We start from the raw sequence: 14,294 nt of genomic DNA on the forward strand, positions 1-14,294 counted from the left end.
AGATGGCAGTGGCTCCATCTGTACAGTAAGTAACAGTATGAAAGGGCATTGGATGTATTAAAGTTTTATTTTTCATGTGTCAGTGTGTGTTTATTTGACTATTTTTAATACTGTGGAACTACAAGTGCCATAGGGCCCTTTAATGCCCTGCATGCTGGGACTTGTGGTTCTCCAAGTCCCAGCATGCGGGGGGAAGCTTGCTGGGACTCATAGTTCCACAGTATTAAACATTAGTTTTTTTTTTTTTACACCATGTTATCAGCCCGGTGACCACAGCCCAGGGTCACCGGGGACAGCACCAGGCTTCAGCCTGGTCAGGTAAGTCCTGGAGGGGGGGACCCCTTTGTTGGGGGGTCCCCACTCCCCCAGGGCCCCTGGCCAAGCTGACTGGTCGGTAGGGATGAATGCTTTGGCTGGGGGGACTTGTTTAAAAAGTCTCCCCCCGGCTGTGGCATTACCCTGCTGGCTGGTTGGGCCTGGGGCTGGTTCTTGAAATACGGGGGACCCCTACTCATTTTATCCATATTTTGGGAACCAGCCCCGGCCCTGTAGCCTGGGGCTGGTTTTAAAAAATCGGGGAACATCTATTTGCCGGGTTTCCTGATTTTTTATTACCATCCCCGGCTCTTTCAGCCTGGTGCTGGTTACGGCAGTGGGAGGAACCCCACGCCGTTTTTTTTTATTTTATTATATATTTTTTTACACTGAAGCCTGCATGGATCTGACTGATCCGAGTAGGCTAAAGCCAAATACGACAGGAAAATGAAGTGTATTTTCCTGCCGTATTTGTCTGGCCATTCGCGGCCGTTTTATGCCAATTAGCAGCCGTATTTTTAATACGGCCGCTTAGTAAATCAGGAATCACCATTCTTTTGAATAGTGATTCCTGTCATATTCTATCGATTGTGTATGCATACGTATTTGTAAATACAAATACGAATGTCTCATCAATACGAATACGAAAATTTATATTTTTGGCATAGTAAATGCCAAAAATACGAATACGCCCAAAAAATTGTATTTTCCTATGAAAATGCGAATTTTTTCTACAAATTCATCTTAGTAAATTTCCCCCAGAGAGTTAAATTTGGGTGGGGTCTGTTGAAACTGAAATCTAAATTGCAGTGTAAAAATAATGCAGCCAGTAACTCTCTCTATACATGTTACACCCTGCATGCAGTGCAGGCTTGCCGGCACTCATAGTTCCGCAGCAATACACAAAAGTTAGCTTTATTTTTTACTACACAATCAGCCCGATGTCCAATGCCCAGGGTCACCGGGGACAGTCCCAGGCTTCAGTCTGGGCCGGTAAATTCTAGAAGGAGTGGACCCCCTCACCATATTTTGGGAACCAGGATCGGCCCTTGGGCCTGGTGCTGGTTTTAAAAAAAAAAACAGGGAACCCCTATTTGTTTTGTTCCCTGGTTTTTAAAAACATGCCGGGGGGGGGGGGGGGGGGGGACCTCACGCCATTTTTTAAATTATTTCTTTATTTTTTCATTTATTTTACACTGCAGCCTGCACGGAGCCATGCAGGCTGTGGAATCATATTTGTATTTAGCGACCACATATACGGCCGCTATATACAAAATCATATCGGACAGAGGTCCTTATTCAGATCTGATTGCAGTACAAATTTGTTCTCAAAATGGGCAAAACCATGTGCACTGCAGGTGGGGTAGATGTAACATGGACAGGGAGGGGTAAATTTACTAAGAATACGAATACGATATTTTGTATTCATATTCTTAATACGAATGAATACGACTGCATACGGCTGTTTCAGCTGTATGCAAAATCGTGTTCCGGAGGGTAATTTACAAAGCAGTCAAATACTACTGCTTTGTAAACCTCCGATGGCGTATCCATTCGTATTAGCGGCGGTATATACGGCTGCTAATACAAATTCGTATAGCCAGTCTGCATCAGTCAGATCAGTGTAGGCTGCAGTGTGTAAAAAAAAATAGAAAAATAAATAAATAATTTTAAAAAACGGTGTGGGGTCCCCCTCAAGGCCGTAGCCAGCCCCAGGCTCAAGGCCGCCTAGTGGCCAATCAGGAGCCGTAAAATGTGGCTCCTGTTTGGCCGCTAGGCGTCCAATAGAATTATTCGGAGGAGAGGCGCTGAAGATGAACCTTCAGCTCTTCTCATGTTCGCTGGTGCCGGGATGTCTTTTTTTTTGTTGTTGTCAAGTACCGGAGGACTACTGCATGAAAGAAGAGGACAGATCTACTCCGGAGGAGACCCGTGAGTAGAATTTCCTTCCACAGGTCCCATATGGATTTCGTCAGATATCTGGACCCCGGAGCCGGACCCCTGGACCCCATAGCCCCAGACCCCGGACCCTGGGACCTACCTACGGGCTCAAGATAGGTACAGTAGGAGCCCATCTCATCTATCTTAGGCCATGGCACAGGATGGCTAGCCATGGCTATCCTATTGTTCTCAGCTCCAATACAATACATAGAACAGAGTAGGGGATTAGCAGAGTAATCCAATTACTCACTTAATCCTATTATAGAGATAGATGGCAGTGGCTCCATCTGTACAGTAAGTAACAGTATGAAAGGGCATTGGATGTATTAAAGTTTTATTTTTCATGTGTCAGTGTGTGTTTATTTGACTATTTTTAATACTGTGGAACTACAAGTGCCATAGGGCCCTTTAATGCCCTGCATGCTGGGACTTGTGGTTCTCCAAGTCCCAGCATGCGGGGGGAAGCTTGCTGGGACTCATAGTTCCACAGTATTAAACATTAGTTTTTTTTTTTTTTACACCATGTTATCAGCCCGGTGACCACAGCCCAGGGTCACCGGGGACAGCACCAGGCTTCAGCCTGGTCAGGTAAGTCCTGGAGGGGGGGACCCCTTTGTTGGGGGGTCCCCACTCCCCCAGGGCCCCTGGCCAAGCTGACTGGTCGGTAGGGATGAATGCTTTGGCTGGGGGGACTTGTTTAAAAAGTCTCCCCCCGGCTGTGGCATTACCCTGCTGGCTGGTTGGGCCTGGGGCTGGTTCTTGAAATACGGGGGACCCCTACTCATTTTATCCATATTTTGGGAACCAGCCCCGGCCCTGTCGCCTGGGGCTGGTTTTAAAAAATCGGGGAACATCTATTTGCCGGGTTTCCTGATTTTTTATTACCATCCCCGGCTCTTTCAGCCTGGTGCTGGTTACGGCAGTGGGAGGAACCCCACGCCGTTTTTTTTTATTTTATTATATTTTTTTTTACACTGAAGCCTGCATGGATCTGACTGATCCGAGTAGGCTAAAGCCAAATACGACAGGAAAATGAAGTGTATTTTCCTGCCGTATTTGTCTGGCCATTCGCAGCCGTTTTATGCCAATTAGCAGCCGTATTTTTAATACGGCCGCTTAGTAAATCAGGAATCACCATTCTTTTGAATAGTGATTCCTGTCATATTCTATCGATTGTGTATTCATACGTATTTGTAAATACAAATACGAATGTCTCATCAATATGAATACGAAAATTTATATTTTTGGCATAGTAAATGCCAAAAATACGAATACGCCCAAAAAATTGTATTTTCCTATGAAAATGCGAATTTTTTTCTACAAATTCATCTTAGCAAATTTCCCCCAGAGAGTTAAATTTGGGTGGGGTCTGTTGAAACTGAAATCTAAATTGCAGTGTAAAAATAATGCAGCCAGTAACTCTCTCTATACATGTTACATCTGCCCCACCTGCAGTGCACATGGTTTTGCCCATTTTGAGAACAAATTTGTACTGCATTCAGATCTGAATAAGGGCCAGAATATGACTGTCTACACCACCGCCCAAATATGAAAGCATTAATAGGGCATCTTAGTAAATCTGCCCTATTTACGAATCGTATTTTATAAAAAATACGGCCATTGCCAGTCTATTCACATTCTTAGTAAATTTCCCCCAATGCATTTTATTTGTGTCACCTGGTGATTCTGTCACCATCGGTTCCAATCTAATAGTTAAACCAAGATCAATCTGGGTAGACACAGGCAAAACTTTTTTGCAAGATTGTGAACAACCGAATGGCAATATTTTTGTCAATTTGACTTTATCTCCAGATGTTACTCTTATTCATATTGCTCAAATGAAATCCTTACTGACTAGTGGTGGTCATTGCAGAAAAGGCGTTGATAGGGTGTCTTGGCCTTTTTTACCGCAAACTTCTGTTTATGGGATCTGAGGGAGCATTCAGTAGGGGCATTACCTCTTTCTGGAATAACCCCTCAGCATCTGTGCTTGTCAACATTATCCATTCTTCTCCTTTTTCCATTATGAATGGCATACACAAGATGGGATACGGTCATTGGGTCACCAGCAAGTTGTTAGACAGTCATTAGGTCGACACCTTTAGGTCGACATGTATTTAGGTTGACATGTGTCTAGGTCAACATGCTAGAAGGTTGACATGAGTCTATGTCGACATGGGTTAGGTCAACAGCGTCATAAAGTCGACACGGTCATTAGGTCGACATGGGTTAGGTTGACAGTCAAAAGGTCGACATGGTTTTTTTTTTTACTGTTTTTTGAGCTGACATGTGCTGACAGGCGGTATTTCATGCCCTACCATCCACTAGGGCGTGGTGGGAGAACAAAATAGTTTGCTCCCAACGTAGCGAGGCATCGAGCCCGGAGCATGGCGAGTGTAGCGAGCCATGCGAGGGGACTCAGTCCACTTTAACCTGTGTTTATGTCGACTGTGTCGACATTTGGGTAAAAAACTGTGAAAAACCCCATGTCGACCTTTTGACTGTCGACCTAATGACCCTGTCGACCTTATGACCCTGTCGACCTAACCCTTGTCCACCTAGACTCATGTTGACCTTCCTGCATGTCGACCTAGACACAACCTAATGGTGTCGACCTAATGACTGTCTAACAACTTGCTGGTGACCAACTGATCCACATAAGACTTCCCCTCTATCTCTACATCTGTTTGCGTTAGTATTGGAGCCATTAGCTGCACATATTAGATTGAACCATAGTATATCTCATGTCTCTGTTGGTCATACAGACTATCAAATAGTGCTGTACTGTATGTAGATGACTTGATTTTGACTTCCACCAATCCACACCTCTCTCTCACAATTTTTAAAAAATAAAACACAACTTACAACTCCCTTTCCAACTACAGAATTAATTCTGATGAATGATACATTTTCAATCTGAACATCCCGCCTGGTGAACCCGCCTCTTTGCAGGCAAACTAAATGGCAAGCCAACAAGTATTTAGGTATATTCCTGACCAAAATATACTGCATTTACAACGTATGATATTGCTGTCTTCTCTACATTCAGAATTGCCTGTCTGTGATAAATTGTTGAACTCTTGGTTTGGTGACATCATAGCAGTTAAATGGAATATTTTACATTGCCTATTTTATGTTTTGCAGACACGTACCGTAATATTGCTTTTGCTCTGGGGGGTTAGATCCTTGAACCTTCCATTCTTGGACACAATATAGTATCCTATTTCCTTTAGATGTTGCACTTTCCCCAACTTTGTTAGTATCCATTCACACTTTATCTTTCTACATAGCGCTTTCTGACAATATTTACTAGCCCTGTACATTGTTACCTCCAGCTCTCCTATGGAATAACTATGTTGTTATTGTCATCCACCAAAGACCTTATTTCAACCGTGCATTAATTATTACTATATCAATAAGCAACCCCTATAAAAGAGATGCATAAATTGGCTTGGAAAGGAGATGTAGGTGAGACTTTTATTCTCATAATATTAGAACAGTGATATAAAAAGATCTCTATTTCCTTCAAGCTTTACTACCGCTGGTATTTGTGTTCCCCAGCAACTTAATAGTCAAGTGCTGAGCTCCTTGCTTTACTTTATCCCCCATATCTCACCTCCTACTCCAAAATAGTTTAAGTACATGCTCAATACAATTAAATGCAAAATGTCCTATCATGTCAGCTACTATAAATGCTACCTGGTCCACATACCTAATGGAACGCATCACCTCTGTCCTTCATGACATCACAGAACACTTTGGCCCTTATTCTCATTGAGTCGAACGGCTCCGCGTGCGGTCGGACAGCCGATGTTTGGTATTTGCGCATGTGCAGAGGCGTATCTGCGCATGTGCGAACACATCGCACGTCTGAACACGGAGTGAGTTCCGTGCAGAAAATGATCGGTCAGAACCATCCGAGCAGGGGGAGGAGAGGGGCGTGAAGGGCTGTTTGGGCTCATTACCATATGCGTACGCCCCACGTTTCATGGGCGTTCCCATGAAAACGCTGGGGGTACGTATTGTAATGTAGCCCTGACGCATGTGGGGGGGGGGGGCAGACAGCCGGATGTCAGCTGCCCATCCATATCCCTGCTTTCATATACGGAAACATGTCCGAGTGGTCTGGAGCACTCGGTGCTGCCTGACTGCTTGGTCCATCATTCGATGGTCGGCGACCATCGGAGGATGGGGGAGGTTCCCACAGATGGAGGAGGTGTTCACACGAAACATCCACTTGCGGTCTGCTTGCTCGGCATCTTACCGCGTTCGGATGGTGTGAGCGATCCATAGGCGCCAAAACCTTGGGTGCTCCAGGGCCCGAGCACCCACTGAAAGTGAGGGGCACCCACAGGCCACGGCAGCGGGGTCCCAGCAGCAGATATGCTGCCAGCAGCAGGGGTCCCTGCAGCGGATGGGAACTAGTAGCGGTATTAATACCGCTGCTAGTTCCCATATTCCGCAGGGAGCCTGCTGCTGATGGCATATCCGCTGCTGGGACCCCGCTGCGGCACTGCCACTGCCAGGATCCACAACGGCAAGCAGCGGGTGAGTCCCAGGGGGGGGGCAGTCTGTGTGGGGGTCTGTGGGAGTACCCACCGGACAGAAAGTAACTCGGCGCCCCTGGAGCGATCCGTACGGTAGGCGGGGCTACCATATTTTCGGTTCCTGTTGAAAAATACACATCCGTCCGAGTCAACTAGAATAAGGGCCTTTGTGCGGAATAGGACAACCTAGACCGTATATTTTAAGGCTGAGCCTACCTTAGGTACTATCTAACTTCTTCCTGCATACCTACCCAGTAGCGCACGCAGGGAGGGGTTTCTGGGTACTCAGAAGCCTAAGGATCATAGGCTCAAAGCTAAGGGTCCCCTCTTTCCATGGGTACAAGAATTTTAAAAATCGGCCCTTGGGAACCGGAGATATCTGACTTCAAAGCAGTGGACCCCATCCAAGCCTGTTAATTGCTCTTCCCAGTCAGATATTTTAGGTTCTGTCTGACTTAGAGTTTTTTCTGAGGATATATTCCAAAAGCTTTGACTCTCCCCCTTTGATGGACACTAGTAGCTTGTCTCTACTTTTCCCAGAGCCAGATATATCAGCCTTCCAGCAGCTGGTTACTGCTCCAGCTCCACACACCTGGTATGTAGTTTTATATGCTCATTGGCAGATTGCTCTGCCTCCTGAACTCTAATCCCCTAGTCCCCAATACCATTTGGTAGGTGGGATTCTCTAGTTTTTATTTCCAGTAAAATCTAAGAAATCATTTTCCGGAAACTGGAGATATCTGCAGTCGAGCAAGCTGTCCTCCCACCAGAAAATTATGAATAATAAGCCCACTCCACTATACACCCCTCCTCTGCATATTAAGCATCCTCTACCACCCTGGAAGTTATGTATCAGGGCCCCATAATTCAGCCCAATGCCCCCTTCTCCCACCCCATCTCCCACCATCTGAGCAGTAAAGGGGTAATTAGTGGAAATTACTGATCCAGGCCCTACATGCTCAGCGGTTGATATACTGTAATACCCCCTACCACCCGCGGGACATCAAGCTTCCCCCACCCCTACCGCTGGAGGATCAGTAGGGGCCCCAATACATTGCTATGCCCAGGGGTCTACACTGCTGTTGACGCCCCTGTATGTATATATATATATGTGTGTGTGTGTATATATATATATATTATTATTATTTATATACATTTGGTCTATCTATAATACTTTAACTGACCCGGCATATACTGGGTCACCTAAGTGTCCATCTTTGTGCTTTGCTCCGCCCCTCTGGAAACCCCCTTCTGAAAATCCTGCGTTTGCCCCTGCTACCTATTGCTCACAGCCTACAGAGACTGGTTCCTTTCTTCTCTTTGTACCTTCCCCTTCTTTCTGTAGTATTTATTAGCCATATACTGTAAGTCAAATATAATTTTGATATATCATCATTTTTTGTGAATATTTCCCATTTAATTATTACCACAAAATAATCAACAGATTAAAAAAACTATACTTCACAAAAAGTAATCTTCAAATCATCAGTCCATAGATCCTTCTACCTATAATGTGTAAATCAAACCACTGTCTTTAGGTGAATACACATTTTTATTGTGTAATAAATTTGAAGAAGGAAACTCATAACATTGCTGGGGTCTTCTTACAAACACAGTTCCAGACTCCCACAGAGATCTGTGTGTGGTTAGAACATTCGTCAAACACCATCACCAGCATAGGCAGATGCTCAGGCATAACCTTTAATACTCATAGAACAGGTTGAAGGTCATTAAGTACACTGCTGAAAATGAACATTAACATGAATGCTGACAAGGGTGTATGACTAGTCACAAGTGTACAGTTACAATTCCGTAAGTGGAAATCTGACTTAGAAGTTCAAAGCAGAGAATTACATGTCTCTTTACATTGCACCTTTTCCACATATCGTGCATTGCTGCTGAGTACAGTTCCGCATGACTTTCAAACTGCCAAAAAGGTTCAAAGGATTACCCAATGTGCGTGTGTTGGGCACATCGACTTTGACAAAGTCAATCCGATGACTTGAAATAGTGAATTAAATAAATTGCTATCTTCTTTAGCTTTTGCATATATGATCATACAATATAATTACACATCTATTACTTTTCCTTTAAAACAAAAAATCTTGTTGTTGTTGATTCAATTTTATTTTATTTAAACAAATAAAGGAAAACTATCAGCAAGTGTACAAAATAATTGAATTGAAAGAATAACATGTACAGCATTATTCAGAGGCATGCAGGGAGAATAAGGTTGATAACTCATAGAACTCACAATTTATGAGATGACAACTGTATCTGGCATATTCTTTTTATAATAAAAATTATTATTATTATCCTTTATTTATATGGTGCCACAAAGATACCGCAGCAACTAACAAAGTACATATGAGCAAAACAAGAAAACAGCAACTTACTTAACAAGATGCACAATGCAAGACAAGTACATACTACAGTATATAAACATTACTGCATCAGAAATAAGTATCAGAGTGGCAGAAACCAAGGGTCAGTATGGAGTAGATGAAGTAAGAGAAGAAAAAGCACATGAGGGGAGAGTGCCCTGCTCATAACAGCTTACATTCTTAAGGGGAGGGGCAGACAGAAAGGGATGACACCGATAGGGTAGACGATGAGCATGGAACAGAAGGTTAGGATGAGAGATGGCTGGTTTGATATACAAGAAAGATCAGCCACTTATGATCACAGGACACCAATGCACAAGAGATACTTATATGCAACAGTTACAAAATATCTATGTTGAATATAATCACAAACACAGTGATACTAATGTTGCAACTGTTAAACAGCACACACTAGAGATATGAGAGGATAATCCCACCCAAGAATTCTATAAATATTTGAGGATTTGGGACAAGACTGACTTGCACTCTTCATGAGCAAGGCAACATAGTGCCTATACAAGAGTACTTACATTTGGCACATTTGATGTGATAAGGCATCTATAAAGCCTTCAATCAAATACAACTGTGAACGGATTGCAGAGACCAATTTTAATCTTTAAAAAAAATTTTTTCTCTATATCTATCATCTTTTTTTAATATTTTCGCCATTCCAATCCCTGTTACAGGGAATAGACTACCAGGTCATGTATAATTAATAAAATTATTAAACACAAATATAAGTAATGGCCTGCTAGCTATAGTTATTTGTATTAATAAAGTATACACCTTCGGGTTTGACATTATCTTGTTTTTAAGTCAATTTAAGACTATGTGGATGAGGAGTGTGTCTAATTAAACTGATTTCTTTTCTTCTCTCTTCTCCTTCATTGTGTTGATATACAAGTGGGTCTTGAGAGCTCGTTTTAAGTTTTGTAGAGGGTCTGATGGGGGTAAATAGAGAATTCCAGAGACAGGGAGCAGCATTCACCTTCCGCCCGATTATCTCCTCCCATTCTTGAAGGCAGAATTGGGAGGAAGTGATTGGCAGGAAGGAGAGTTATCATGTATTTGTTTAGTGAATAGGGCGGACGGGAATGTGAAGAGAGATAAGGTCAAAGATGTGATTTTCAAATCTTGGACCAGATGGTGGATCAAAATTACTTCCTTTTCTGCTCCTTAACATTAGCATGTAAAGGGGGTATCCAATTATATGTGGTAATTGATGTCGCCACTTCTTGGGTATTATTATTATTATTTGATGTATTTATAAACAGTTTCTTATATAGTGCAGCAAAGCATAATCTGCCATAACAGCCCAATTTTTCTGCCATAACACATTGGTCTGAATACTGATGCAGAAACTCATGTGTTATCGCCCCGAAACAGGACATTTTCCACCCAATGAAAATTACCTATAACACTAGGAAACAGCCAAAAAGGATCCTACGTAAAAACAAGCAATTCCTACTGATTTCAATGCGATGATGACAGCTGATGTCTAAAATTAAGTTTTGAAGATCCTTAGCCATGAACTAAATCGTAAATCAATGCTGTGGTCACGCATTGCAGACAATTTCTTATTTTTAAAATATTATCTTTATTGACATTTCTTATTTCAATTATGTAAATCGTTATCATTGTTTAACTTTCTGGTTAATATTTTTTCAAAAAGTCAAATTGGTATGATTTGTAGCTAGGATAGGGATGTGCAAGCATTTCAGTACCTTAGGCAAAAGTTCCCAAGGCTCAGTGAAGCGAAAATCAAGGAGGGCATCTTTGTTGGACCACAAATACAAAATCTCTTCAAGGACAAAGATTTTGATAGTATCTTGAAAGGTGATGAGAAGACTGCTTGGAACGATTTTTGTCTGGTACAGTAGCACATAACATTTTTGGAATTAAGAAGGCAGCAAACTACGTTGAATTGGTTGAAAATATGATTTCAATTCTGTATTTTCTTCATTCTCAGTTAGATTTTTTTCCCAGCTAACTGTGGCACCATTAGTGATGACCACGGTGAATGTTTTCACCAGGATATTTTTGAGATGGAGAAGAGATACATGGGGAAATGGAATGCTTCAATGCTAGCAGACTATTGTTGGACACTTATCACAGATGCCCCGGAAATAGTGTACAAGTGACTTGAAAAACGAAAGTGGCATTAAAAGCAATGATTTGTATTATTAATTATTGTTGTTGATGTTGTGTATGTATATTAATCTATTTGTTTTGGAAAACAACAAATGTGAATAACTAGAAAACGCCAACAAATCTTTCAATTTCATTGTCATTTTCGTTTTCAGCACCCTAAATTCTATTAATAAACATATGTCAATATTAAGATCCCAAAAAAATTTAAAAGTTTGTTGTCCAGTGTAATTGGACAGCCTGATAATGACCATCAAAAATCAGCTGAAAAATTAGCATGTGTAAAAGGGCAAAGCTCTATCAGACTTCAGATAGCTTATCTATATATTAGTTTTTAAGGGGAAAGGGGATCAGGAGATGGACCAGCGCACAGGTCAAGTTCTAAGGATAATTTTAAAATAAAGTAGAGGTATCCACAATTGACCTATGAAGGGAGATGAAGCATAGCCTCTCTAATGGTTGAGGAGGTGCACCCTTGAGAGTAAAGTAAGTATTTGAGGGGAAGAAGAAAAAGACTCTCTTTTTTGGGGGGGCACTCTTTAAAGAAGATTACGTTATGTAATCTTTTGTTGTTGGTATAGTGTAATGTTGTATAGTTCAATGTTGTGTGAGGGGACGTAGCTGGGGATCAACTTAATGAAAGCCTCCCCATAAGTAAAGAAGGGTACAAGTATCACAGTTTTAGGGACTGGGAAAGTGCCCCAGTTTCAGTAAAGTGTACTAAAATTTAACTTTTAATTGTACATTTAAAATAAGTACTAGACAGACATATAGACATAGACACTAGGGATGTGCACTGGGCACTTTTCGTGTTCCGTGAAACACGTTTTGGGTCTGTATCTCGGGCAGTGTTTTGGATCTGGATCTGTTCTAAAACACCACCATTTTTGTGTTTCGTGTTTTAGGTTCTGATTTTTTTTTTAAAAAAGGCATACAAACTGCAGAATTTTGGGGTTTTTTTGCTCCTACACTATTATTAACCTCAATATCATTCATTTCCACTCATTTCCAGTCTATTTTGAACACCTCACACCTCGCAATATTGTTTTTAGGGCAAAAGGTTGCACCAAGGTAGCTGGATAACTATGCTAAGGCACACAAGTGGGTGGCACAAACATGTGGCTCATCTAGGAGTGGCACTGCAGCGGCAGACAGGATGGCTGTTTGAAAAACTAGGTCCCAAAAAGCACATAATGGCAAAAAAAGTGCAAGATGGAATTGTCCTTGGGCCCTTCCACCCACCCTTATGTTGCGTAAATAGGACATGCACACTTTAACAAATCAATCATTTCAGCGACAGAGTCTGCCACACAACTGTGGCTGAAATGTTTGGTTTGTTTGGCTCTATAGAGGCAAGATGTGCATCCTCATCCTTATCCAATTCATTTTGATGAACATCATCTTCTCCACATTTTGCGGAAGCAACCTTCTACACTGCTCACTGACTAAGTTCCCCGCTGCACTAAAAACTCTTTCAGAGTACACACTGGAGGGGGGACAACTCAGGTAAAATAGAGCCAGTTTGACTTTGTACAGGAGCTTCCAAACTGCTTTTTTTTGTCCTGCCAGTACAGGTAAGGACTGTCTGACATATCTACTTGGATGCTGTCACCAAAGTAATCCTCCACCACAGTGATGGAAAGGTCTGGCATCGCAACCACCAACACCCTTTGACTCTCCTTGGGGATTTGTGATAAAATGTCTTTAGGAGGGTGCGGTTGTTTGCAGTTGCTGCCGGCGGTGTGTGCTGTGCTCGGTTCTGTGGCCATAATACACATTTAGCATGGACGTAGTAACTGATACCAGCTTCTTAACCTGCTGGGGAAGTGAGAGAGCTTGATCTACCTGCACTGCATGGGATGCATGACAGTATCCTACAGGCTATTGTGTGATAGACCAGTTTCAGCCTATGCTTGGTCCGGCAATTCGACATCTACAGAGCCAGAACGTCCTGAGCTTAGGTGCAGTGGGACTGAACTTGTGTCACCATGGAAAGTTGTGCTGGTGGCAGGTGGCTACGAAAAGATGTGTTTATCTTTTTGATGTCCTACTCTTGGGGCCTGGATTTTTCAGAAACGGGCTACAAATGGTGCTTAAAGACAAAAGCATTCTAAATGTGGTCCATGACTGTCGCTGGCTGGGGAATGTCTCGTCCCACCAATATGGGGTGGTTCTGCAATGTCTTTGATGCACAGGTAGAAGATGTATACCTGTTCTTCATGGAAACCAGGGGCTTTCTTCCTAATCGTACGTGTTCACTTAAGGAATGTTTGACTCGACATCTCAACATGCCGTCTTCACAAGTTTCATTCCTGACTTACAAGCCAACTTTAATAAAGGATAACCCCAATATATGGCTTGATCATCCAATGTCTACACATTTGCTGAATAAATTGGCTCTGGAAGTCTTACACCACTTGGCTCTGCGCCTAGCACTGTTTGATGCCATGTTAGCTGATTTTACATAATTGGTTTATGGGTATTTAAATACATATAGCCAAGGAGCAGCAGATGGTTTGGGCTGCACTGAGATCTGCTCGGAGCTTCTAAATGAAATTGTTTTCCAACAAGTTAGGCTAGCGGAAGCAATACACGAATACATTGTCAATGGCCAAGGGTTTCTTACACGGGTCAAAAAGAGAAGCCAATGAATGGAATAGCTACACTGCAGAAGTCAGATGCATCCCCGCTCCTTTGCCTATGTCATTGGTGGCTGTGTAGGCTTGAATGGCCTTTTGCTGCGCCTCCATCCTCTGCAGAATATAGTGGGTGGAGTTCCAGCGTGTCACAACCTCTTGTTTGAGGTGATGGCAGTGCAGGTTGAGGAGTTTTTGCTGCCGCTCCAGCCTTCGGCAGGCAGTTGCAGAATGGCAAAAGTGTCCAGCAATTTTGTGGGCCATCACATGCATCTCCTGCACGCTCCTCTCACTTTTTTAGGTTGTCTTCCGACAGCGTCTGG

The 14,294-nt window shown here is 42.6% G+C and overlaps 1 pseudogene; it reads left to right on the top strand.

Annotated features, from left to right (window-relative positions):
• Positions 1-13,986, top strand: part of LOC146073053 (piRNA biogenesis protein EXD1-like) — a 39,871-nt pseudogene extending 25,885 nt beyond the window's left edge.
• Positions 13,987-14,294: the final 308 nt, after the last annotated feature.

The sequence above is a fragment of the Crinia signifera genome, chromosome 4 (genome assembly GCF_055691185.1).
Source record: "Crinia signifera chromosome 4, ASM5569118v1, whole genome shotgun sequence".
Classification (NCBI taxonomy): domain Eukaryota; kingdom Metazoa; phylum Chordata; class Amphibia; order Anura; family Myobatrachidae; genus Crinia; species Crinia signifera.